Consider the following 6700-nt stretch of genomic DNA (forward strand, 5'->3'; position numbering starts at 1 on the left):
GCCAGATAAACTGTGGGAGGATATAAAGAATATCATCCAGGAAAAGTGCAAAAGATCATTACAAAGACAGAGGAGGAGAAAAAGCCAAAAATAGATGTCAGAAGAGACTCTGAATATTGCACTAGAACACCAAGAAGCCAAAGCAGAAGGAAAAAATCAAGACAATAAAGAGCTGAACAGAATATTTCAAAAGACAGCGTGGGAAGACAATGTAAAATAGTACAATGAAATGTGCAAGGAGCTGGAGTCAGAAAATTAAAGGGGCAGAAATTGCTCAGCATTTCTTAAGCTGAAGGAACTGAAGAACAAATTCAAACCTCAAGCTGCAATACTTAAGGATGCTTTGGGAAGAATATTAAATGATCCAGGATGTATTAAAAGAAGATGGAAAGAGTATACAGAGTCACTGTACCAAAAGGAATTGGTTGACACAGAAGACTTTATGAAATAACTTATGAGCAAGAGCCTATGGTGATGAAGGATGGTACCATGAGCATGGTATATTCCTCCATTTCTGTAGGTCTTTTTGTTTCTTGCAATAATGTTTTATAATTTCCCTTATGTCTTTAGGTAGATTTGTTCCTAAATTTTAATGAGCAAAACCTGCTTACTGCCAAATTCATAGAGTGCAAGGTAACAAAAAATCCTTCATTCTTGTAATACAGCGATGATTATCCAGAAGTGTGTGTATACGTGTGTGTATTCTTTATTCTTTTAATCATCACAAGTCTGATGCAAGTTCATTTCCATTTAAGTTCGTTAAAATCAGATCTTTAGCTCAGTTTAATTTAATGCAATTTAATGCCTGTGTATTCAGTCAGCATTTGAGCTGGACAAAATTCCTATCCAGGTGGGATGATTAAAACTCTTATTATGGATTATGATCATTTCTATTTTTCAAGTGCAAATGCAGAAACAGAAATTAGAGGGTTAAGAGCTTACACAAGGTCTCATTGCTGCTAAGTAATTGGGATGGGCAAAGGCCCAGAAGTGAGTACCTCAGTGACATGGGCCAGATGAATCTAAGGAAGTTAAGGCATGAAACCTCCAGATGTATCAGAGTTTTGTGCTGAAAGGTGTGTTTGCCAAACAGTACAGGACTGTATCATTTCTCTTTGGTTCAAGCATGAGAATGCTGTGTACCTATAACAATGCGATTCCACAGCAGGTAGAATTCAAAAGAAATTTAAATTTGGAACTTGTTAGTGGTGGTGTAAGGGTCCCTGGGGGTGTAATGGTTAATCACTTGGCTGCTAACCAGAAGGTTAGTGATTTGAACTCACCAGTCAGTCACTCTGTGGGAGGAAGATGAGGCAATTTGCTTCAGTGAAGATTTGGACCCTTGGAAACTTGTAAGGGGAAGTTCTATTCTGCCCTGGGGGAGCTGCTATGAGTCAGAATTGACTCAATGGTGGTGGCTTTGGTTTGAGAAATGTACTAAAGTATTCTCAGCAAGAGGACACTATCCTCTGTAGAATATTTTATTTAACATTGGTAAGATTGTTTTTGTTGTTGTGTGTTGTTGAGTCTGAACTGACTCATAGCTTACCTTCTAGTAGACTTTCAGAGGCTGTTAATCACTCAAGAGGAGATTATCCATCTTTCTCCCACAGAGCTACTGGTGGATTTGAACTGCCTGCCTTTGGGTTGGCAGGATGATTCCTATCCCACTACCCACTAGAGAAGCACTATTTGTCCAGTGCACCCAGGGATCACAGTGAGGCCATAAATTCTTCACAATTGAAACTCAAGAGCGAAAACAACTACCAACTTTAAACTCTACAAAACCAATACTTGCATCCTTACACTTTGAAGAATGACTATTTGTAAAGCCAGTTTTGAATAACTTCCTTCGAGAATAATTGAGCATAATACAAGTTTTCAGAGCTGGTTTTATAACTTGAAAAAACACAAACCAATTGGCACTTGGATAAGGGATGTTCTATTTTATTTACTTCAAAACTGAGTTAATGATCTGATTTAAATGAACTTAAATTGAAACGAACCTCCAGGCAAATGTAAATGAACCTACAGGGTTTTCTGAGCCATAGTCAGAGCCATCTGGAGAAATCCTACACACCTCTCTGTAAATGGGCAGAATCCTATGTAAATGCAACAGCAGATGGCTAGGCTCCCAGAGTGGACAAGGAAGAGGTGTCCGGAGAGGTTTATGTGAATTCTGTGAGGGGAACGCAGGTTAAATCTGTCTGTGGAATTCCACTGTGAAAGGGAATGGGCTTCATTTTCAGATGCTAAGGATGTTGTTGTTGTTATGTGTCATCGAGTTGCCTGCGAACCATAGTGACCCTATGCACAGCAGCTCTGAACCTTGCCCTGTCCTGAGCCAGTCTCCCTAATTCTGACACACAAATCCCCGTTGTCCCAGTCACCATATCAATCCATCTCTTCTGGGATCTTCTTCTCCTGTGCTGTCCCTCCACCCTTCCAAGCATGATGTCCTTCTCCAAGAATCGATCTTTCCTGGCCATGTGCCCAACTCACGTTGGAGCTTCGAAATCCTAGCCTCCAAAGAGGAACTTGGTTTCACCCTCCCTAAGACAGACTGATTTATTTTCTTCACAGTCTGTGGTATGTATGTTCAAGACTCTTCTCCAACACCACAATTTGAAGGCATCATATTTTCTTTCATCCTTAGTCATTGTCCACCTCGCTGATGCATAGCAAGTAATTGTGAAAGACCATGATCTGGATGTTATAGCCTTAAGTTTTATGGTCCTTAAGCATAGTATGGAGTCCCTGGGGATACAGATTGTTTATGTTTTTGTCTGTTAACAGAAAGGATGGTGTGCCACATGTGCTCAGAAGTGTCTCCTAGAAAGACCTCTTGAGCTACTGCTGAAAATCAGTGAAAATCCTGTGAGCTACAGTTTTACTTTGTTGCCATGAGCAAGAATTATCTCTATTACAGTTGGATTGGTTTGGTTTTGGTTTAAAGATAACACATACCTGGAATTCCTGGGGAGTGAAGCAGGCTGTGGAGTGCAATGTTGGCTCTGGTATGGACGGAACCTTCTGAACATCTGCCAAAGGTTTTCTGTTCAAGCCATTGGGAAGCCTGGGAGGGAGGTAGGGGATAGGTGGGCATTTGTGTAGTCTACACAAATACACCTTACTTGGAAGAAGAATCTGTGATGCCATGCTGAGACCACCCCCTCTACATTCCATGTGTATAGGGACTCAGAAACTTTAAGAGACCCACTGTTTCCTGGAACATCCTCCTCATTCCCCAGCCTGATGGGGACCAAGCACAGCCCCCAGCTGCCTCACCTGAGCACTTTGCAGAAGCCAAGTCTTCCCTTCTTCTTTCCCACAGATTGTTGTATGTTCCTTTGCAGCTACCTCCTGCTTTCTCCTCTGCCCTCTGCTTTCAAGCCTTACTAGCATTCTGGCTCAGACCCAACCAGTTTCTTTCCAGGGAAGTAAAGCACAGCACTGGGGCCTTGCTCTGGCATCTATCACAAGCCACTTTTCAGCAACCATAGTTTGATATAAAGCAATGGAATGGAAATGGTGCCTGTATCTCTCAGGCTTTTGCATCCATGCTAGAAGCTGCAGAGAGAGGCTGGAATAGGGGGTCTGTGTTTTATATATATACTCAACCTTCTTGCCTGCATCCCAGAGAGCAGTCACCCCTCACTGCATGCACCTGTACCTAGACCTCCCTCACTGCTCTGCATATGCCCTCTCACTCCCAACAGAGCCAGCCTGCCTGTGTCCCTCTTGATCAGTACCACTCTCCCCGCTGCCGTTCCTGTACCCCAACTCTAACCCCTGATTTTTGGGTGATATCCAGTCCATTTCAATTCATAGGACAGAGGAGAATAGCCCAATGGTTCCCACTTATGTGGTCTTTATAGATGCCAATTTCCACATCTGTCTTCTATAAAGTGCCAGTGGGTTAGAAACACCAGCCTAATTTAGCTTAACAGTGTAATATTTAGCCACCAGGGCTTCTTTAAAAGTCTGGCGTATTTTATAACAGTGGTGTTATGTGGTATTTGTCCTCTTTGGGACTGAGATATTTCACTTAGCATAATATCCTCAACGTTCCCACACATTGTGTAATGTTTCACAAGCTCAGTGTTTTTCAATGCTGTGTAGTATTTCACTATGTGGATATACCATAGTTTTTCTATCCATTTGTGTATTGATGGGCACTTGGATTGTTTTCATCTCTTTGATATTGTGACTAATGTAGCAATAAAGACGGCTGTGCATACATCTGTTTGAGTTGTGGCTCTGGTGTCTTTAGGGTATATTCCCAGTAGTGGAATTGCTGGGTCAAATGGGGCAGACATGAGGGGATGGAGAAAGAGTGACTAGATAATGACCACTGCATAAGAACAGATGAAGGGAAGAACTGTCTGAAAAGGAGTATATGATTCTGCATAATATGAATTCTCACTATCTAGAATGAGGGGTGCACTTCAAGGTGGGCTGGTGGAGGAAGAGCAAAGGGGGTAGAAAATGTGCAACAATGGATAAATAAAAGGAAAAATTAGAAACAGTCAACCATGCAGGGGTGGGAAAGTCCGAGATTTTATTAAAATTCTAATATTAGCCATTGTTATTATTGGGTACTCTGAAATCCATTTCAACTGATATACAGTGTAGAATTGCATCATGGGATTTTCTTAGTTCTAATCTCAGTGGAAGCAGATGGTGGTGCCACTGGGGTAAGGGGGGGTCCGATTGCCAACCTTTCAGTTAGCAGCTGGGGCACCTTGCCTATGACCTGAAAGCAAGTGAAATAAAACTCAAAATGCTGGGGCTATGCGGAAAGCACACCTCGCTGAGAGACTCACTCGTGATCATGAATTTCTGCAAAGGGTTAAAATTCATAAAAGGCAAGAACTTTTGCTACTGGGTCAAGGGAGGGGCTGTGAAGGAGAGAGGAGCTAAATACTTAAAATATCTCCCAGAGCAACATAGCATATGGTGTTTCTACCAAACTACATCCCAACAGTTGTTCAAAATTTCCTAAGTGTTGGTACAGGCTTTGAGCTTTAGGTACTTCCTGCAAAGAAGTGATTAACTTGTTCACTAATTGATTGGTGGAGGGATTTTCATAGAACTAGGGTGTGTGTGTGTGTGTGTGTGTGTGTACGCATGTGTGTTTACACGTGCACGTTTTCTTCCACACTTCTACCTCACAGTAAAGGTGTACATTCACTGAGCACTTACTAGAGCCAGAATTGTACCCAGCATGTCGCTCTCTCATTGTTATTGAGTTGAAAGAGACTCATAGCTGAGCCTGCAGCAGGTTTGCCGAGGCTGTAAATTGTACAGGAAGGGACTGCCCATCTTGCTCCCACAGAGAGCTGCCAGATAGAAACTGCCTTTGGTTTAGCAGCCCAATTCCCTACAACCGTGCCACTACAGCTCCCTAGCTCGTCACTTGTAGTGCCTAGATTAATCTTCACAGTATTCTGATGGAGTAGGTATGGTCAGAATGACTCCATTTACAAATGAAAGAGGTTGAAGCACAGACAGCTTAAGTACCTTATCCGAGGTCACACACAGTCACACAGCTTCTATGTGGCCACGCTTCTTTTCAAATCCAAGAAGCCAGAGTCTGAACTCTTAATCATTATAGTATGCTCTCCCCACGCACTGTCCTTCCCAAGCCTGTCTCTCTAAGCTTTGCCTGGTTTCACACTCATTTCCCCCTGGAAAGCTCTTAGTCCTTCTACCTCAAGGCTGGGTGACCCATGTCACTGCAATCACTTCCCCTGACCATCTTCTTTTTCATAACATTGTTGTTATGTGCTGTCGAGTCACCTGTGACTCATAGCGACCCTATGTACAATGGCTCTGAACCCTGTTCTATCCTGAGCCAGTCTCACTGACTTCAACACACCTGCCCTCATGATCCCAGTTACTGTGTCAATCCATCTAGTCTGGGGTCTTCCTCTCCTGCACCGTCTCCATTCCCCTGCTTACCTATCCATTCTCATCCAACTTCCTTCACTCTGTTTTTCATTATGCTTCATCAAAATGACCTCACATGAAATGGCTAACTTCATCCCCTTCATCTTCCGAGCACACAGATTTGATCATCTTACAATTGTAGGACAGACCACCACCTAGTGAGAAACAGGATGAAAAATGTTCTGGCTACAGCCTACACCAAATGATAATATAAGCTCCTTGTCTTGCGTTGGTCACTTACTTTGATGTCTCACCCCCAAGCCATCTTAACAATCCTTTTGAAGTGTCATGTAATTCTCCGATGTATGAGGTTCATTATCCTGGTGAGTAGCACACCGGAGGCTGACCAGGCATCAGAAATAAATTTGGAGTCTTGCCCACACAACTGGTCAATTTGCAGCTCAGACCTCCTACCCCTCTGGGGACAGGAATCCTTTTGTTATTCTAGTGCTTTGTGCCTTTGACAGCACAAGCACATTTATTTTCTCATCTGATTATTCAGTGGTCACTTATTAACTCAACAAAACAGATGAATGAAGAAACCCAGGCACAGAGTGTTGAAGCACTTCCGTTAAATCCTCACTGTTTCCTTCTCAGAACTTTTGGAGTCTCAATCATTCTGCCAAGTCCCTCAGGTAATGGAGACAAGGAAGCTGCACTTTTAATTTATTTGTTATTAAATGTTTATTCAGCTTCCACTGGGTGTCATTGCCCCTAAACTTTTCTGACTGGCATTGTGTAATACAGG

The sequence above is a fragment of the Elephantulus edwardii genome, unplaced genomic scaffold (assembly GCF_000299155.1).
Source record: "Elephantulus edwardii isolate Elephantulus edwardi_28Jun2011 unplaced genomic scaffold, EleEdw1.0 scaffold00061, whole genome shotgun sequence".
Taxonomy (NCBI): Eukaryota; Metazoa; Chordata; class Mammalia; order Macroscelidea; family Macroscelididae; genus Elephantulus; species Elephantulus edwardii.